The following is a 21116-nucleotide window of genomic DNA, read 5'->3' as shown; positions in this document are numbered from 1 at the left end:
TGGAGAATATAAACGGTAATGGCAGGCATCATGCCATATTCGTGGTTTTAAAGGAGATGCACTTATCTTTCATCATTAAATGTATAGGTACTTTTTGTTTGTTTGTTTCCTTTAACAGGTTGAGGAAGAGTCCTTCAATCTTAGTTTATGGAGAATTACAAAAATCACAAATGGGTATTGAATTTAATTGAATCTACTTTCTGCATCTATTGAGATGATGATATGATTTTTCCCCTTTAATCTCGTAATGTGAAAAATTGCTCTAAAAGGTAATATTGAAATTAACTTTATGTTTCTGGGATAAATCCAGCTTGATTATGACATATTCCTTAAAAAAAAGCTGTATTTTTTTTTTTTTTGGTATGTATTTTTTGTCTGTTTTTGACTTGCTGATATCTTAGGATTTATGTATCTATGTTCATTGGTAAGATTGGTCTGTAATTTTCCTTTTTTGTGTCACCCTTAATGAGTTTTATCATCAAGGTTATTTTAGTCTAATAAAATGAGTTGTAGTATTTCCTCCTCTTTATTCTCTCAGAGAGTTTATATGTAAAATTGGAATTATCTGTTCCTTCAGTGTTTGGTAAAACTTACTTGTAAAACCATTGGGGCCTGATGTTTTCAGTCTGAGATTTTAAAGTGACTGATTGGTTGCTTTAATAATTACAGGATCATTAGAGGCTTTTTTTTTCTTGAGTCACAATTGGTAATTTACATTTTTCTAAGATTTGTTTATGTTGTCTGCGTTTTCATATATATTGGCATAAAATTCTAATTTCTTATCTTTGAATCTCTGCCTTATTTGTAATTAGTCACTAATATTAATCATATTTTATATTAAAAGTATTTTTTTACTTTGACTAATAAATGAAAAAGAGACCATCAGAAACAAAGGAGGCATCAAGGGACACAGTGGCCTGTAGGCTGGGCTAGGGTTGGAACTCATTTTATGACACTGGTTAGCAGACCCTGTAATTGTGTTCCTGCTTCTGCCACAGCCCTCCTAGAGGAAGGTTAGGGGGTTTGGTCCCAGCACTGCTGACCCCGGGGGTGAAGAGTTAATAATGTACTTTTAGTCCTATCCCAGTAATTTCCATTGAGGCCAAGGAGTTTGAAATGCATAGACAATATAACTATTGTTTTCATCAAACTTCAAAAAATAAAGCTTGATAATCTTCCCAGGCAATGAGGAAAGAATGAGAAAGGATTGTAGAGGGCATGGGGTAGAGAGAGAGCCAGTTTAGCAGAATTGTTGTGAGGATTTAAAAATAAACACTACTGGGCATGTTTGTGTTTATCCCCAGAAAAAAGTAGAGTCCGTTCCTGCCATTGACGTTTTTGTCAGGCCTCCAGTTGTGCAGCACTTGGCCTCAGTTAAACCAAACTGCCTGTGCCCATGCCCCCTACCTGCCTTACTCTGGGTAGGTGTCACTTGGGTCTCTTCCTATTTTGTTTGTCCAGTGCCTGTTATTACACTTGTCACTTGTGCTTGATTAATTACATGCATTACTTTTAACTTTTTCCCTCAAGATGAGTGTGGGATGTTCATCTTTCATATGAAGAAGCAATCTCTGGGAGGGAGGCAGTCTAGCCAGAAGGGTTTGGAGGAAGGGTCGTTAACATTGATGAGAACTGGATTGGAACCCTGGTTTGGTAAACACTGACTAGCTCTCTGACTTTGGGCAAATTATTTCACCTTTCTAAGCCTCAGTTGCTTCATTTGTAAAATGGAAATAATAATAAAGTTCTCCCTTTTTCAAAGAACGTAACTTTGGATAATTTGAATTTGTGGGATTTTTTGCAAGTGTTCTAATGTAGAAGTCATAAACTTGCACAGAACAAGTGATTAAGGCCAGGCTGACTTTGTTAATGATTCTTAGCTTATTTTATGAACTCTTTTATTGGCTTTGGTTTTGAAATCTTGACTCGAGGTAGGATATTGTGAATTTTTCTTTTTTATTCTATTGCCATATTTCTGTTTGGAATAGGAAATCTTAGTTTTTTTAAAAAAACTATTCAATGTGTGATTTTATTTGCTTTGAAAATAAGTAAAATTGTACATATGACTAAAATCTCTTCTGAATACCTTCTCCCAATTCTTTTCTACTTTCTGCTGTTTATAGCTTTGTGTCTACCTTCTTGATTTCTTTTTTCTGTGTGTTTGCGTACTTATCTATGTGCTTATAGAAACGGTATAGTTTTGGGACTATGTACTTTTTTAACTTACTCATCACTTTTCACCGAGTCCCATACAGTATGTAGAGATATGTCTCATTCTTTTTAATTGCTGCATACTGAAAGTGTACTTTAGGGCCAGCCCTGTGGCTTAGCAGTTAAGTGCGCGCGCTCCGCTGCTGGCGGCCCGGGTTCACATCCTGGGCGTGCATCGACGCACCGCTTCTCTGGCCATGCTGAGGCTGCGTCCCACATACAGCAACTAGAAGGATGTGCAACTATGACATACAACTATCTACTGGGGCTTTGGGGAAGAAAAAAAGGAGGAGGATTGGCAATAGATGTTAGCTCAGAGCCGGTCTTCCTCAGCAAAAAGGGAGGATTGGCATGGATGTTAGCTCAGGGCTGATCTTCCTCACAAAAAAAAAAAAAAAAAAAAGAAAGTGTACTTTATAGCTGTTTCCCATATCAGTGGGCTTTAGCTTTTTTTGTTTTAATCATAAACAGTTCAGCTTGCTTTTAGTTTGGTGTAATAAAGCATTTTGTTCTTACAAGCTTTCAGAAGTACAGTGTTTGGTGCAGTAATAGGTAAAATGCACAATTGTAAGCTGGATTCTTTTGCTTTTTGTCTTTTCATGTAAAGTACAACTGCTAAACAGTGGAAAGAAATCTTTTTTTAGAAAGCTTTTCTATTTGTCTTCTTTTCAAATGACGTATGATGTATGTGATATTGTTTTTAAGCTCTATTATAAATGAATAGTTATTTAGCAAATCTTGTCTCTTTTATTGTAAAATATACATAAAATTTTCATTTTAACAACTTTTAAAATTAATAAACTCTATTTCATAGAGCAGTTTTAGGTTCACTGCAAAATTGAGCCAAACGTACAGAGTTCCCATTTACCTCTTTTCCCCCGCCCCTCCCCCAACCTCCCCCACTATCAGCATTGGTACCAGAGTGGTACATTTGTTATAATCCATGAACCTACATTGACACATCATTATCACACAAAGCCCACAGTTTACATTTGGGTTCACTCTTTTTTTTTTTTTTTTTTTTTGGTGAGGAAGATTAGCCCTGGGCTAACATCTGTTGCCAATCCTCCTCTTTTTTGCTGAGGAAGATTGGCCCTGAGCTAAAATCTGTGCCCATCTTCCTCTATTTTATGTGGGACGCCTGCCACAGCATGGCTCGACAAGCAGTGCATAGGTCCACGCCCGGGATCCAAACCTGCAAACCTTGGGCCGCCGAAGCGGAGCGTGCCAACTTAACCACTATGCCATTAGGCTGGCCCTGGGGTTCACTCTTGGTGGTGTACGTTCGATGGGTTTTGACAAATGTGTAATGACATGTGTATCCACCATTGTAGTATCCTACAGAATAGTTTCACTGCCCTAAAATCCTCTGTATTTTGCCTGTTCATCCCTGCCTCACACTTAACCCCTAACAACCACTGATCTTCTTACTGTCTCCATAGTTTTGCCTTTTCCAGAATGTCGTGTAGATGGAATCATACAGTATGTGGCCTTTTCAGATTGGCTTCTTTCACTGAGTAATTGCATTTGTGTTTTCTCCATGTCTTTTCATGAGTTGAGAGCTCGTTCTTTTTAGTGCCTAGCGATGTTTCATTGTCTGGACAGACCACAGCTTGTTGATCCACTCAGCTACTGAAGGACATCTTGGTTGCCTCCAAGTTTTGGCAGTTATGAAAAAAGCTGCTATAAACATCTGTGTGCAGGTTTTTGTGTGAACATAGTTTTCAGTTCATTTGAGTAAATACCAAGGAGCACGATTGCTGAAATGTTATGGTAAGAGAATGTTTAATTTTGTAAGAAACTGCCAAATTTTCTTCCCAAGTGGCTGTATCATTTTGCATTCCCACCAGCAATGAATGAGAGTTCTTGTTACTCCAGAGTCTCGTCAGCACTTGGCGTTGTCAGTGTTTTGGATTTTGACCATTCTAATAGGTGTGTAGTGGCATCTCGTTGTTGTGCTCATTTGCAGTTCCCTGTTGACATATGGCATTGAACGTCTATTCATATGCTTATTTGTCATCTGTATATCTTCTTTGGTGAGGTGTCTGTTCAGGTTTTTGGCCCATTTTTGAGTTGTTCATTTTCTTTTTTTTGTGAGGAAGATTAGCCCTGAACGAACATCCACTGCCAGTCTTCCTCTTTTTTTGCTGAGGAAGATTGGGCCTGGGCTAACGTCTGTGCCCATCTTCCTCTACTTTATATGAAACACCGCCACAGCATGGCTTGACAAGTGGTTCGTCGGTCCTCGCCTGCGATCTGAGCCTGCGAACCCCAGGCCGCTGAAGCGTAGCCTGTGAACTTAACCACTGTGCCACTGGGCTGGCCGGTTCATTTTCTTACTGTTGAGTTTTAAGAGTTCTTTGTATATTTTGGATAACAGTTCTTTACCAGATGTATTTTTTGCAAATATTTTTTCCCAGTCTGTGGCTTGTCTTCCCATTCTCTTGACATTGTCTTTTGCAGGGCAGAGTTTTTAATTTTAATGGCATCCAGCTTATCAATTATTTCTTTCATGAATTTTTCCTTTTGTGTTGTATTTAAAAAGTCATTGCCATACCCAAGTTTTCTTAGTCAGCTTGGGCTACTATAACAGAATACCATAGAGTAGGTGGCTTATAAACAACAGAAACTTATTTCTCATAATTCTGGAGGCTTGAAATCTGAGATTGGGGTGCCAGCGTGGTCAGGTGCTAGTGAGGACCCTCTTCAGAGTTGCTTGTATTCTCACATGGCAGAGAGAGGACAGGAAAGCTCTCTGGGGTCCCTTTTACAATGGCACTAATGCCATTCATGTGGGCTTTACTCTCATGACCTAATTATCTCCCAAAGGCCCCACTTCCTAATACCATCACCTTGGGGGTTAGGATTTCTACATATGAGTTTTGAGGGGACAGAAGCATTCAGTCCATTGCACAAGGTCATCTAGATTTTTTTCTATGTTATCTTCTAGGAGGTTTATAGTTTTGCATTTTACCTTTAGGTCTGTTATCAGTTTCGAGTTAATTTTTGTGACGTGTATAAGGTCTGTGTCTAGAATCATTTTTTTGCATGTGATGTCCAGTTGTTCCAGCACCGTTTGTTGAGAAGACTATCTTTGCTCCAGAAATCTTTTCTTTTTTTTAAAGGCTCAATTATATTCCATTGACGTGTTTACCACATTTTGTTTATTCATTCATCCGTCACTGGACACTTGGGTTCCCTCTGCCTTTTGGCTACTGTGAATTATCTACTATAAACGTGGGTGTAGAAATATCTCTTTGGGACTATGCTTTCAATTCTTTTGGAGTATGTACCCAGAAGTGGAATTGCTGGATCATATGATAATCCTGTTTTTACTCTTTTTAGGAACCGCCCTCCTGTTTTTCATAATAGCTGCATCATTTTACATTCCTAGCAACAGTGCACAAAATTTCCAATTTCTCCACGTCAGCACATCTTTTTGAGTGTTTATGCATGGACTATAGAAAGATGTTCAGAATACTATTTGTTGCTTAAGTCTTCCTGGCAGCAAAATCCAGGGAAGAGTTTTCTTTGTAGATTTTACAAGTTCTCTGACAGCATATTTTCCTGGTTTTCTTCCTCCTATTCTTGGCCCCCTTTTTAGTGTTCTTCCAGGCTGCTTTCACATTTTGTTCTTCAGCCTTCCTTATTTTCCACACTGTTCCTTTGGATAATCTCTACTTTCATGGCTAAACTTATCATGTATGTGCTAAATCTGTTTCTAGCCCTGATTTTCTGTTGGGTCCTTCTGCCTATAGAGCATTTCCATTTGTCTTCTTTCTGCCCTAAACTCAGTTGTGACCCTAGTAATGTAGGGTTTCAGTGCCAGCTTGACTGCCATTACTGCCATACTAGCTGTTTGATCTCTGAGCTGTGGTTTCCTCTCTTGTACAATGGGAATGATATATTTATTATGAGGATTAAATGATAGTTCATATAATGTCCATTTTACAGCTCACATGGATTGTAGTTAAGAAGTATAACCATTATTACTATTACCCTTTGCATAAATAATTTCTCCCCTTTTTGATAAAATTCTTTTTAATCTTCATGAGATTACCTAATCAAGAGGTACTGTCATTTTTTATTCATCTTGGATATCGTCATATTCTTCCTTAAAAACCTGGTACCCGTTTGCACTGTATCAACAATAGATGAATGTCTCTGTTTCCCCATATTCCCCCCCAGTATTAAATAGTTATTTTTTATTTCTCTGCTGATTCACTGGATATAAAAGAATACGCATGGATTTTTCATTTAAAAAATTAGCCATGCTAAACGTTTTTCACGTGTTGGTTTGTATTTTAGTTTTTTCTTGAATGAGTGCTTTGTTCAGATCTTTTGACTATTAGGTTTCTGTTTCTTTGGCTCCCCACTAGGCATTGTATAAACTTAAAAATTATCCCCTGGTGTTGTCAGTTTACTTCCCTCCATATTTTGAAAGGACTTCCTCTTCTATTTTAATCCCTGTACTTTATACAGTCATGCGCCACATAACAATGTTTCGGTCAGTGATGGGCCACAACTATGACAGTGGTCCTGTAAGATTGTACCATACAGCCTAGGTGTGTAGTAGGCTCTATCATCTAGGTTTGTGTAAGTGCACCCTATGACGTCCACACAAGGACGAGATCGCCTAACAGTGCGTTTCTCAGAACATATCCCTGTCGTTAAGCGATGCAAGACTGTACCATTGCTTCTCTGTTGGCTCTGTTGCATTGTCACGCCACCCCCACAGTTGAGAAATATGCTTATAACAAGCCCCCCAAAACACATTTTACCTCAGATAAGTTTATTACAATATAATAATGGTTGGCTGACTTAATTTCTTAGTGTTAGTGCCTTCAGTTATAAATGGAGTTATGAGAAATAAATGTGATTTATTCACTAAATTTTTGGAGTGCCTGTGAAGTGCCAGGCACGAAAATGTTTAAGAACTGCTTGGCACATGTTGAGTCCTCTGTAAATAGTGCAGCTGTTGCAATAGTGTCACATGTAGTATAAGCTTTACTTTTAACAGTCTCTCTTTGAGATTGCTGGGAGGCGGCAGCATGGTGGAAGGAGGGGCCATTTCTGAGTCCTGGCCTTGCTGCTTCCTGAGTGTGTGACTAGGGTCAGTTACTTACTGTCCTTGCCCCTGGATTGTCTATTCGAAAAAGTGATGAACTTATAAGATCGTTGTGAGGTTCAAATGAAAATGTGTGGGGAATCATTTGGTGAGGCAAAGTACAGATGCTCAAGTCCTTAAAAAAGACTTCTTCTTTGCACCTTCCTTTGCAAATACAAATTGCATCAGTTTTTATAACTTTAGCTTTAAAACTTGTAGCTTTATTGAGACATAATTCACATACCATACAATTCACACACTTAAAGCATACTATTTAACATTTTTTAGGTATATTCATGGAGTTAGTGTGCAGCTATCACCACAGTCACTTTGAGAATATTTTCATTACTTCAAAAAGAAAACCTTTGGTAATCAATCACTCCCCATTTCTCTCCCATCCCGCCAGCCCTAGGCAACCACTAATCTGCTTTGTATAGATTTGCCTATTCTGGACATTTCGTATAAATGGAACCATACAATATGTGGTCTTTTGTGAGTGACTTCTTTCCCTTAGCCGTGTTTTCAAGATTCATCTGTGTTGTAGCATATATCAGTACTTCATTTCTTTTGTGTTTTTTTGGCCAAATAATATTCCATTGTATGGAGATACCACCTTTTATTTATTCCTTCATATGTTGGTGGATATTTTGGTTTTTCTGTTTTTTGACTGTTATGGATAATGCTTCTGTGAACATTTGTGTACAGTTTTTCCTGTGGGTATGTGCTTTCATTTCTTTCGGAGTGCACTTAGTGGGTCATAAAGTAGCTCTGTGTTAAGGGAAACCTTTTGAAAAACGTAGAATATTCTGCAATGTGACTGTACCATTTTACATTCCTTCCAGCAGTGTGTGAGAATTTCAGTTTCTCCTCATCCATTCAACTCTTGCTACTGTGTGTCTTTGGGATTATAGCCATATTAGTGGGTGTAAAGTAGTGTCATTGTGGTTTTGATTTGCTTTTCCCTGATGGCTGATGACATTGAGCATTTTTTAAATGTGTTTATTGGCCATTTATCTATCTTTGGAGATATGTCTGTTCATATTATTTACCCATTTTAAAGTTGGGGTGCTTATCTTTTTACTATTGAGTTGTACGAGTTTCTTATATATTCTGTCTACAAGTTTTTATCAGATATATGATTTGCAAATATTTTCTCTCATTGTATAGATTGTCTTTTCACTTTCATGACGGTGTCATTGAAGCACAAAAATTTTAATTTGATGAAGCCTGATTTATCTATTTTTTCTTTTGTTTCCTGTGTTTTTGCTGTCATATCTAAGAAGACTCGGGCTAATCCAAGGCCGCAAAGATTTACTTCTGTGTTTTCTTCTTAGAGTTTTGATCACATCATTTTCAAAAGACTATTTTTTAGAGCATTTTGTCTTTTGAGGAAGAGAAGTTAATATTAATATAATTTGGTTTATTAATTTTTTCCTTTATGGTTAGCCCTTTCCATGTTACTTTCAAGAAAATCCCAAAATAATTTTGTTTCTTCTGTGAATATGTAAGTATGTCTCTTTCAAAGATAAACACTTTTTTTGTTTTAACTATAACATAACTACAGAACTATCATATCTGAAAAAAACCCACACAGTAGTTGCTTAGGATGTCTTTTTTTTTAAAAATATGGAATGCTTCACGAATTTGCGTTTCATCTTTGTGCAGGGGCCATGCTAATCTTCTCTGTATCATTTCAATTTTTTAGTATGTGTGCTGTTGAAGTGAGAACAGTAGTTGCTTAATGTTATCCAATACCTAGTCAACAGTTTTCAGTTGTCTCAAATATCATAATTTTTTTGTGCAGTTTTCCAATTTTGGCAAGTCAGGATCCAGATAAGCTCTGCCAGTTTAAAAAATCTGTCGATTCCACATTCATCACTCTTTTTACCCCCTTGCCATCTATTTGTGGAAGACCTGGATTGTTTGTTTTGTGGTGTCACCACAGTGTTCTGTGTCCTATAAGCACGTAGTGGTAAGTCTCTTTTGGGGGGTAAACTGTTGCACTCTCACTGATGTTGCTTCTTTTTTTATGATCTGTCTCTGGAGGTTGAATGTGGACCCAAATTGAAATTTTTTTTTTTCTGAGGAAGATTAGCCCTGAGCTAACATCTGTTGCCAATCCTCCTCTTTTTGCTAAGGAAGATTGGTCCTGGACTAACATTTGTACCCATCTTCCTCTACTTGAGATGGCTTGATAGGCAGAGCATATGTCAGTGCCCAGGATCCGAACCTGTGAACTCTGGGCCGCTGAAGCGGAGTGCACGAACTTAACCACTATGCCACTGGGCCAGCACCAATACCAGTTGTATTTTAAAGGTATCATTCAACTTAAGTAAGATTTGAATTTTTAGTGTTTTGTTTTTAAGGGAAAGTACGTAAATTGTATCGATTGTTGGCCATAATTCCTTCAGCAACTATCTGGGTTGCACTTTCTATGCTTTGGTCACACATGGTTAGAAAAGATGGCCGTGGTGCTGATGCCCTTAGTGAAATGCTCAGGACAGTGTCTCAATAGAGATACAAGCTACATGTGTAATCTTAAATTTTCTAGTGGCCTCATGAAAAAAGTAAAAAGAAACAGATAAAATTAATTTTAATGGGCTGGCCCCCTGGCTTAGCGGTTAAGTGCACGCGCTCCACTGCTGGTGGCCTGGGTTCGGATCCCAGGTGTGCACCGATGCACCCCTTCTCCGGCCATGCTGAGGCCGCGTCCCACATACAGCAACTAGAAGGATGTGCAGCTATGACATACAACTATCTACTGGGGCTTTGGGGGAAAATAAATAAATAAATAAAATCTTTAATTTTAATGTATTTTCTTTAACTCAGTAATCCAAAATATTATCATTTCAACAGGTAATCAATATAAGAATTACTAATGAGATATTTTCACTTTTGTTTTTTGTACTAAGTCTTTGAAATCAAGTGTGTATTTTACACTCACAGCACATCTCAATTCAGTTCACTAGCTGTGTTTGAAGTGCTCAAAAGCTTTGTGTAGTGGACTGTGTAGATCACAATTATCATTATTCTCATTGCTCACATGGAGTAGCAGGAGACACTGACTAGGAAGCCAAGTAAACAAGGGCTTGGAGGGGCTGGAGGAGATACAGGGAGATGAATTAGGAAGCTGTTTCTGTCCTCCAGGTGGTGGCAGAAGATGGAGGAGGGGAGATACTCAAAAGGTGAAATTGACAAAATTGTGATAAATTGGATTGGGAGGGAAAAGAGGAGCCTGGGCCAGTTTCCAGGCTCCGTCTTTCACAACTGGAGTGTGCCTTTTCTGAGACAGGGGAGACTTCGTGAGGAAGATTTGGTTGGTAGCTGGTGTGTGATGGAGGCCAGAAGCTCCCTTTGGATGTATTGAATTTGTTATGCTGGTGAGACATCCAAGGGGAAATGTCTGCTAGTGTTGGGTACCTGTGTTTGAAGTGCAGAGATGGTCTTACTGGTTTTATAGATTTGGATATTAGCTCTGTTTATAGTGGTATTGTAAAAACCCATGGACATGGCTTCATTTATTCAACAAAATTTTTTTTTAAGTCTCCCTGGGTTTTGTTTCAGTTGCTGGGGCAATAGTGTGAATAAAACAAACGTGAATTGACACCCCAGCCAATGTCGTCACTCAGGAGAGTGTAATAGGTAGTGTCCACAGTCTGAACCCCGTGGAAACCTCCAGGTAAGGAGATGGAGAAGTGGCTAGTGAGAAATAGGGAGAGTATGATATCAAAGAAGCCAAGTGAGGAGAACGTTCTAATAAGGAGGGTCTACTGGTCAATTGTGTTGAATGCTGCTGAGAGCGAGGTTAAGATGAGGACAGAGAGTTTCATTTGGATTCAGCCCCATCTCCAGGTCATTGGTGACTTGAAGGAGCAGTTTCAGTTGAGTGGTACAGATAGACACTGGCTTGGAATGAGTCGAATGCTGTCAGACAAAGGGCTCATTTTCTTTCTTTTAAATAACCACTACAAATCATTGAGAAGACCAGCCCAATAAAAAAATGGAGAAAGGATATAACCAGACATTTGGCAGAAAAGTGAAGTACAAATGGCTCTTAAACATACGAACGGTGCTCATAAGAAAAAAGCAAACATGTCATTGGCGAGGGTGTGAGGAAACAGGCCTTCCTGCGTTGCTGGTGGAAATATGGTAGGTAGGTACGACTTCCTGGAGAGCCATTTGGCATGATGCGTCTAATTAGAAATGCACATTATTTGATCCAGCAGTTCCACTCTGGGAACTCGGCATCTTTTTGTAATGTAAAAATTGAAAACTACTTGTTCGTCGATGGTGGCCTGGTTAAATCAACTGTAATCCAAAGAAAAGTCTGTATCAGGTAAAACATTTTATTTTCCGAGAAAGTAGATTTGTTTTTGTTTTTTTTCTACCATGCTATAAATCATACTCATTGAGAGTGATTTTTCCCCCCCTTTTTAAAGATTGAGAAAAAAATCAGTGGGTTTGGTATAGGCCACAGAAGGTATTTGGAAATTTGCCTTTGAAGAGCTGTTAAGCTTGTCGTTCTGCCTTTTAACACATTTCACGTTAGTTATTAGTCTATATTCCCTTCTCCAGATACCTGTTAGGATTCTTCTCAAAGGACCCTGCCCCTTTTATTTATACGCTGGGTTGCAGGAAAGGTGGGTATGGCCACAAGCTTCATGGATGAACTCACACTCCAGGTACCTCACTGCTTCTAAGAATAACCACAGCTCCTGTCAAGAGAGCATCAAGTTTTCCTGGGTTTGGGTCATCAACAAAGTAGGCAAGCATATGCTGTTGTTTGAGAATCCTGGATGTAGCAATGGGATTATCCTGTAGCTGTGTCGTGTAGGAGGAAGACTTCCTCGGTCAACGTTTTGTGGGGGAAAGGGGCAGTATAGACCTCTGTGAGCTGTGTGTTCTGACCTTTCTGCAGTTGACCTTCTTTGGAGATAGCAGCATGTTCACACGTGGGCTTAAAGCAAGAACGAAAAGCAGGCACATCAAATAGACCAGTTAGTCTGCCAGCAAGGTCCAGTGATATTGTACAACTTTAAATTCTCTGTCGTCGGGACTCTCTACTTTGAGATCTTGTTTAAATTTACTTAATTTCTTTCTTTTTTTTTTTGTGAGGAAGTGAGCCCTGAGCTAACATCTGCCAATCCTCCTCTCTTTTTGCTGAGGAAGACTGGCCCTGGGCTAACATCTGTGCCTGTCTTCTTCCAGTTTATGTGGGACGCCGCCATAGCATGGCCTGACAAGTGGTGCATTGGTGCGCGCCCGGGATCTGAACCTGGGTCGCCAGCAGTGGAGCACGCGCACTTAACCGCTACGCCACGGGGCCGGCCCCTGCTTAATTTCTTAAGAGTTTGAGACTGTGGTTGTTCATTGATTCTTTTTTCTTCATTTCTTTGAGTATCCTGGTTTCACTTATATTTTATATTTCATTTTATATTTCTTTACTTCTTAGAGCCATAGGAAAGAGGAAGTTAGGGTTTGAAGCATCTTAAGTGATCATTTAGTCTCACCCTCTCATTTTACAGATAAGAAGACAACCTCAGAGAGATGAGGTTGCCTGAACTGAATCCGTGTTCTCCTCATCTTCCCCATTATGTTTGGTTATGTGAGGGTAATCTGATGCCCTTGCATCATCAGGTCAAGGTAACCTGCCATAATTTTGAGGGGTGTGTGGCTTTAATTACATTGCAACATGGCTTGAAATACATTGCAAATAGCCTTCTAATGAAGGCTATTAATTCATGTGCTGCACTAATTTATTTACAGTCATGGAGACAGTCTAGTTGAACTCTTTTTACGTTTTTTTTTTGTTGAGAAAGTTGAAGCCTAGAGTGGTGAACTTATTGATCCAAGATTATAGACCATAAATCTGTGCTTCGTTTTTTGTTTTTTGTTGTTTTTTTTTTTTGTGAGAGGGATCAGCCCTGAGCTAACATCCGTGCTAATCCTCCTCTTTTTGCTGAGGAAGACCGGCTCTGAGCTAACATCTATTGCCAATCCTCCTCCTTTTTTTTCCCCTCAAAGCCCCAGTAGATAGTTGTATGTTATAATTGCACATCCTTCTAGTTGCTGTATGTGGGACGCGGCCTCAGCATGGCCGGAGAAGCGGTGCGTCGGTGCGCGCCTGGGATCCGAACCCGGGCTGCCAGTAGCGGAGCGCGCGCACTTAACCGCTAAGGCACCGCGCGCACTTAACCGCTAAGGCACCGTGCTGGCCCTGTGCTTAGTTTTTAATGTGAGTCAGAGCAGCGCTATCCAATGTAACTTTGTATAACTGTGCTCAGTCTGGCTATTTAAATTGAAACAAAATTGAAAATTCAGCTTCCCAGTCTTACTGGCTGCATTGCAGGTACTCAATAGCTGTGTGTGGCTGCTGGCTACTGTATTGGACAGTGCAGGTCTAGAGTATTTACCTTTTTAAAAAAATTATTTTGAGAACTTGAGAAGTGTTAGCAGTGGAGACCAAGGCTTATGAGTATGACTAAAATTGCCAACTAGAAATTAGGTTTGTGTTCAAAAGTAGGAGGAAAAATTTGCTCTCAGAGCTTGTGGCAGTGCTACGACTGGTTGTGGCTTGGGCCCTTTCTTGGTTCATATTTCATCCATTCTTTAGGACAGTAATCAAGAACCTATATGAAGGGTTTCTTTTCTTTTCCATCTCTTAGTTGTCTTGTTTTGCCAGTTGAAAATCCCATCCTTGGGTTGAGTTTTCAGTGAACGCATTCATTCACCTTCATAATGCTCAGCATGTTTTTCAGTCTCTATACTTTCATTTCATATATTAGTCACTTGGTTACCAAGATGCCTTACAAAAAGTTGGTGTCTTTCTTGCTACTGTGCTCTGGATTATGGAAGTTTCAGCTTTTACATCAAATTAAGCTTGATTGTGTACTGTGGCTCAGCCAGCTAAGTACAGCTTGGTGATGGGGATTGTGTCGTCTTTTGTACCATTACTCTGCATCTTTGCACACTGTTGTTGTAACAGGCAGAGTCGATTCTCTGGGCTTTACTTTGGATGCTAATTTACTAATTTATGACTTGGCTCCATTTTAATAGTGACTTAGGTTGGGTTGGCTTCATGCATGACTGCAGTGATTTGAGTGTCCATTAGGGTGCGTAGCCAGACGATGATGTAATCCAATCAAGTGCCAAAGGTTTTACCTAAAGTACTTTACTTCTGTGATTTTACTTTTAAAAGGTGGTCGTATGGATTTACCTTGGGTGTTTTATATTTTAAGCAGTAGTCTTTTTGCATTCTTGGTATGGTGATTTTTTTTTTTTTTAAAGAATGGGTGGTTTTTTACTTTGAAACTTTTTTTTTTTTAAAGATTTTATTTATTTATTTATTTCCCCCCAAAGCCCCAGTAGATAGTTGTATGTCATAGCTGCACATCCTTCTAGTTGCTGTATGTGGGACGCGGCCCCAGCATGGCCGGAGAAGCGGTGCGTCGGTGCGCGCCCAGGATCCGAACCCGGGCCTCCAGCAGCGGAGCTCACGCACTTAACCGCTAAGCCACAGGGCCGGCCCGATATGGTGATTTTTGATTTAATTGTTTAGAAGCCTTGATATTCTTGCCATGGCTTGTATTAAAATGATTCGTGTTTCTGAAATTAGCTGATAGTTACCAATAGATATAAATTTAAATTTTTGTTGAAAGATGTTTCTGAAATCGTCCAAATTATGTTATTTATTCAGGTTGTTTCTCCCAATTATGAGTGTTTGTGCGCTCAGTTTTGATGATTTTTGTATTCAAAATTTTGTGGATTTTTTTTTTAATTCACTTTGTGCTAGGCTTTGAGGATAAAATGGTAAACAAGACCTCATAGAGACGGATTGTCTTCCCATCTCGGTATCTTCCGTCTTTAGACTTGGGTGTTTTGGAGAACATGTGTGAGGACGCTTGTAGAATTGGGCTCGCGATCAGCGTTAAAATGATACTCTGAGTTGGCTTACCTGAGGATTTTCTGATGTTAGTGAGAAGTAGAGTTACTTGCTTTTGTGTGTCCAGGCTTTGTGCTGTATCACCTATCTGTAAATGAGAGGGTGTTTTTAGTTGTTTGTGTATGATATGTGATATAAGAAGAAATGTTTTCTTGCATGTTATGTAATAGCTGTGGCTTCCTCTTGTGAATTTGCATCACTGAGGAATATCATGAAATTTGTATTAAAATTTATATGAGAGCATAGGGAGCAGATTATTACTGCTTTTTTCCCTAAGATAAGTTTAAAAAGAAAAAAGTCAGTGTTCATTTAAAGGTTATTTGGAGTAGGTCCTTTCTTATTATCCTCAAGTATAAAATAGGAATAATACCTAAGAGGCTGAAGAAGCACTTGTGTAATGCTAGCACAAAGGGTTTGTAAGGATAGATGTTCATTCTTGCTATTCTCGAGTTCTGTGACTAAGCAAGCACATATTTAGATACTGTTTAGTTAAGAATCTGTTCCTTTGCTGTTTTTAGCTAAACCAGTCCTCATTCCTGACTGATATTTTTATAATTATGTTGCTCTTGTATTCTCTTCATTGGTCATAATCAGAGTCAGTAGTATTGAAAAGAGGAGATGCTTTGTAATAGGGTTAAGTTGTATGGCTGTTGAAGAAAGTGTGGTTCCTTTAGGGAATGGTTGGCAAAAATAAATATAAAAGTAGGTTATCTTTTTTTAAAATCTTGATTTCCTTTTTTGAGGGGGGCCCTTCTGGATCCATTTCTCTGAGAGAATAACCTAATGATATCAACTGCTGTAGACTGGATGTTTGTATCCCCAAGATTCATACGTTGAAACCTAATCCTCAGTGTGATGGTCTTGGGAGGTGATTAGGCCGTGTGATGGAGCCCTAATGAGTGGGGCATAAAAGAGACCCCAGAGATTCGCTCGCCCCTTCCTGCCATGTGAGGTCACAGCAAAAAGACGGCCGAACGAGGAAGCAGGTCCGCACCAGACACTGCAGCTGCAGATGCTGTGATCTTGGGCGTCCCAGTCTCTAGAACTGTGAGAAGTAAATTTCTCTTGTTTATAAGCCACCTGGTCTGTGGTATTCTGTTATAGCAGCCTGAATGGACTAAGACATCAACTGTTAAACTACACCTATTATTTATTAGCAAATCTGTATTTTTCTCCTTTAGCTTCTGTGACATTGTGCTGTTGCTCCTACTCTTTCAATATTCTGCTCTCTAGCCCGGCCCCTTTCTCATTTTTGCCCTTTAATTATGATGTAAAACTTATGGTTTCCTGGAAATTAAATACTTGGGGAGAATTCCCCCTTTTTGAGCTTCTGAAGAAGCGTTCATCATCTTCATGGATTCCACCATAATCTGTATATTTTAACTTTTAAAACAAATGCCTCTTTCTGGCTTAGTTAGCTTTTTTTCAGGGGTCTCATTTCATAGTTTGTCTGGATACTGTCAGTTAAATTCTTTTCAGGCGAGGGTCAGGAACTCTGTCTTCATTTCCTAAATGGTGCTTTTCTAACTTCTCCTTCACCGTCGACCCCTCTCAGTACCCACAGACTTAAAGCAGGTTTTTCCCCCCATTTTACTTCTCTCTCCATTTAATCTTTTTTGTGTGTGTGTGTGTGTGTGTGTGTGTGTGTGTGAGGAGATCAGCCCTGTGCTAACATCTGCCAATCTTCCTCTTTTTTGCTGAGGAAGACTGGCCCTGGGCTAACATCGGTGCCCATCTTCCTCCACTTTATATGGGACGCCGTCACAGCATGGCTTGACAAGCAGTGCGTCCGTGCGCGCCTGGGATCCGAACCAGCGAACCCCGGCCTGCCGCAGCGGAGCGCCTGCACTTAACCGTTTGCGCCACCGGCCCGGCCCCTGTCCATTTATTCTTTCACCAAGTCCTGCCTAATTCTTTCTGTCCTGTAATTTAATTTGCTAATGTTTGTAGCCACTGGCACCATATTTAAAGCTCTGATTACTTTATTTTTATATTAAATTCATAAATTATTGAAGCAGAAAGAAAGTTTAACTGAGTTAATTTAGTCCACTCTTTTTTTTTTATAGTGGAAAAAATGGATACTCTGGTTAAATGACTTGTCTTAGGTCACACAACTAATGAGGAGCTAATGTTAGAGTTCTTTGCTCTCAACATTTAATACACCTTCCCAGTCTAGCATTCTTCTTAAAAATTTATTAAAAAAAAATTTTTGGTCAAAGTTTTGCATATCTAGTTAAGAGTGAGCTAGTTCTGCGAGGTTGGATAAGATAAATAGTATTTCTTAGCTACCCACCCTCTTTTTCCCCTTTCCTGAAGGCAACTATACTACTTGGAATTCTTTTAGCCAATTAAAAAATACATATTTACCTCCGTGTGTCTGAAGAACATATTGGAAGAATGCATGCTTGCTGATTTTTTTTAGTTTTAAGCGTATTTATTGATTTCCTGCAGTGAAAAGGTATGGAAGATAAGGATTAGCTTTCTCTTCTCCCCTCACTGCGCCTGCCTCCCCACGTTTTAGCTTCCCCATCCTTCTAATACAGTTTTATTACAGTTTTGGTTAAATTAATATTTAGTTTATCATTATGCTCCTATATGCTATTTATAGTGTCAGGTGGTAAATTACAAATACTTTTCCTTTCTCAAACAACTTTTGGTTTTCCTTGGCAATGTTGTATGACTTTTTTTTAAAATATATTAATCACCAATTTAGCCTCAAACTTTTAGCCAGTTGCATGTTCAGGTGTTCCATCAGCTGTATCTTTTTGGAGAAATCTTTCCCAGCGTCTGTCTGGACTGCTTGCCCTCCCTGCTGGGAACATGGTTGTCTGCTGGGATCCCGGGGTTCTTTTTGCCTCTCTCCTGCACTGGCTCTCCTGCTCCTGTTTGCTCTCTTGTCTTCTTGTCGCTCTCCCTCTTGTCTTAGTGGGGCCCTGGTTCCACGGGTTTCCTGTGAGGAGGCTGTGTGGGAGGTCAGTCTTTTGAGGCTCTCTGTGCTCTGCATTGATAATGTAGCTGAGTATGGATTTCTAGTTGGAAATCATTTTTCTTCGGTATTAGTCTGCTAGGTATTCCTGTGCCCTTTTAAATAGTATCCTGTGTTATTTAATGGATGCTTTATCCTTTATCTTTCTGAAGATATCAATTATTTTTTTTATGTTGTCTTTTTATTGTATAGTCTTTCCTCCAACTTGCATTTTTCTGTTGTTTTGCCCTCTGCCTTTCATGATAGAGGCTTTCCTCAGATGTCGGGTAATCCTTGGTTTTCGTTCATATTTAAAAGGATACACACACACAACACATAGAGTTGAATCATATGAAATGGCTGTCTTTCCCAGCTCTGTGCTGTCTTTGAACATACTTAGCTCTCAGGTCTTCATTTCTAAATAACATCCTCCACTGAAAGGAAGCAGGGCTCCTTAGAGAAATGGCTGATTTCAGAACTGGGGCAGAGAACGTGCAAGGTGAATCTGGCACATGTTATGCCAGGAAATAAGGAGATACTCCAAAAATATGAAAAGCACACAGGAATCTGCTTGAAGGGGCTCCCACTGGCCAAATCTGGGACAACTTGAACATCAGAATGAATAATGACATTAATAAATAAAACAAGAATTTGTGAGTCCATACTGTTAATGAATTAAAGAAGGAATGAGTGAGAAGGGGATATACTTTACTGAAGTTAGAATGTCAACTGATAAATGCAGAAGGAATAGTACATTTACCAAAAAAACCGTCATAACAGATGGTTATTATAACAGTAATAATTGATTCAGATAAGAATTGCCATAGGTACTAAAACTCTTGGGTGAATGTTTTAAGAACACAATCTCAAAATGTCTTTCCCCAGATTACTTAATAATTAATTACTAAGGGAAAAATGGTTATTTTACGGTGGAGAAATATGGTACATATCTTAACCAAGTGATCGAAATTATCACCAATAATGGGACAAATTGACATCATCTTGTCTCTTTATGTGATGCTCGAGGAGAAGCAAAATGTCATTTATAGAGTATTCCTGCCAGAAATGCATACCCTGTATTCTTCAAAGATGTCTATGAAATGAAAGGCAAAGAATGCTTAAGAAGTGTTTTAGATGATAGGAAATGAAGGAGACGTGACATTAGGTGTGATACATGACCTTGGATGGAGGTGAAGGGGGATTGATGTAAGGACATTATGGAGCAACTGGCAGCGTTGAAATATGAACTATATAATCTGTCTTTGACAATTAATGTCAGATTCCTGATTTTGCCATATGTACTGTGGTGGTGTAAGAGAATATTCTTGTTCTTAGGAAGTACACAGTGAGCCATTTAAGGGTAAAAGACGTGATGGTTGCAGTGACTGTCAAATGTCTGGGGTGTATGTGGAGAGGGGGTGGTAAAGCAAAAGTGAGACAATGATCAATTGTGAATCTAGGTGAAGGCTTGTGGGAGTTTCTTCTACTGCTCTTGTAATTGTTCTGCCAGTTCACACTGAAAAGGTTTGTAAAAACAGATTGGACTAAGAGTGGTTGATGGGAGGCTGCAGTCATGGGTGGGGCTCATTGGCCGTGCACTTCAAGCAGAGTGACTCGTTGAGTTCCTTTGGTTAGGAAGTCGCCAGTGTCAGTATTTTCAGGTCTTTTTTTCTTGAGGTCAGTCAGCTGGGAATGTCAGAGCCTCGGGGGAGCGTCTGGCTGGGGTGGGGTGGCAGTTGGGTGTGCCTGTCTGTGCAGCCATTCTGCGGTTCACACAGTCCCTCTGTCTGTGGTGTGGCAAGCCCATCCCCAGCTGTGCTGGGATCTCCCAGTTCAGAGGGCTTCCTTTTTGGATTCCTCTTGTCATCTCCTGGGGTTGGGAGGGGCAGGAGAGGGCCAGGAGATTTAGGGAGCTAAGTGTTCGTTAAAGAACTTTTTCAACCAATATTCTTTTTGTTCCCTTACGGCATCCCTTCACTTTTGTTGTCTTCTCCTGATCTTTGTGGATTGTGCCTTTAAAAAGCAAGACAAAACCACCAAAAGAGTCCTTCTACTGAACATTTCAGTGTGTGTTCAAGATACATTCTTTACTCAGGCGTCCCAGTATTACACTTGTACACTCTTCCATTCTGTTTTCTATCACTAATATAGACCCACTCTTTCTCCTAATTAGTCTAAATGAAAAGACTGTGAGCAATTAAACCAGGATCCTTTTCCAGAAAAGTAGATTATGTCTCAGCGTATGTGTTACAACTTAATAAGCACCTGGATTCATAACGCTGTGAGCACGTTTGATAGCTATTTTTTCTTTTGACTTCCCTGGGTGGGCGTGCGCGACGGTGAGGCAGGTCGGTAGGTACAACTCTGCTGGGAGCCTGTGACTGACGGACCTGCAAGTGGGTGAAGTGGGTGGTCTTGGCTGGTGGGAGAAATGATTGCAGATTGGCTTTGAGGGTCCTCAAGCTCTTGACTTCAATGCCAAATTGTGTGTGTGTGCACGCATTTTGTGGAGTACACAACTTCATCAGATTCTTAAAGGGATCTGGAACCCCTAACACAGAACGGTTGCAATGGGACTAGAACTACCTGTGACGTAATGTGCTTTTTACACTAACAAGTTAAGCTTGGCATGTCTAAGGACTGTGGTGGCACATGATCTGTTCTTATGATTTAAAGCAAAAATTTGGATGATACATACTTTTTCAAATGTATATTCAAAAAGCATTTAAGTGGTAAAATGTTTTGTTTTTAGAATTAAATATTCTCTTTTTCATTTTAACCTAGGTTTATTACTGTTTTTCTTGATTTGTTTAACAAGCAGTTAGCTTTGATTCTCTTTATTATCTTATTTGAGAGAAAACGTTGAGTTGAGATCACAGTGTAGTGTGAGT

The 21116-nt window shown here is 39.5% G+C and overlaps 1 protein-coding gene and 1 non-coding gene across 9 annotated transcripts in view; one reads left to right on the top strand and one right to left on the bottom strand.

The window, feature by feature from the left end:
• Positions 1-21116, top strand: part of PPP6R3 (protein phosphatase 6 regulatory subunit 3) — a 133521-nt gene that overhangs the window by 11830 nt on the left and 100575 nt on the right. The window lies entirely within an intron of this gene.
• Positions 8939-9047, bottom strand: LOC131395884 (U6 spliceosomal RNA). Its single transcript, XR_009216388.1, has one exon. It is a non-coding gene; the product is annotated as a U6 spliceosomal RNA (small nuclear RNA).

Source organism: Diceros bicornis, chromosome 31, assembly GCF_020826845.1.
Source record: "Diceros bicornis minor isolate mBicDic1 chromosome 31, mDicBic1.mat.cur, whole genome shotgun sequence".
NCBI classification, from domain to species: domain Eukaryota; kingdom Metazoa; phylum Chordata; class Mammalia; order Perissodactyla; family Rhinocerotidae; genus Diceros; species Diceros bicornis.
The sequence above is the reverse complement of the archived record's forward strand: the minus strand, read 5'-3'. Positions and strand labels throughout refer to the sequence as shown.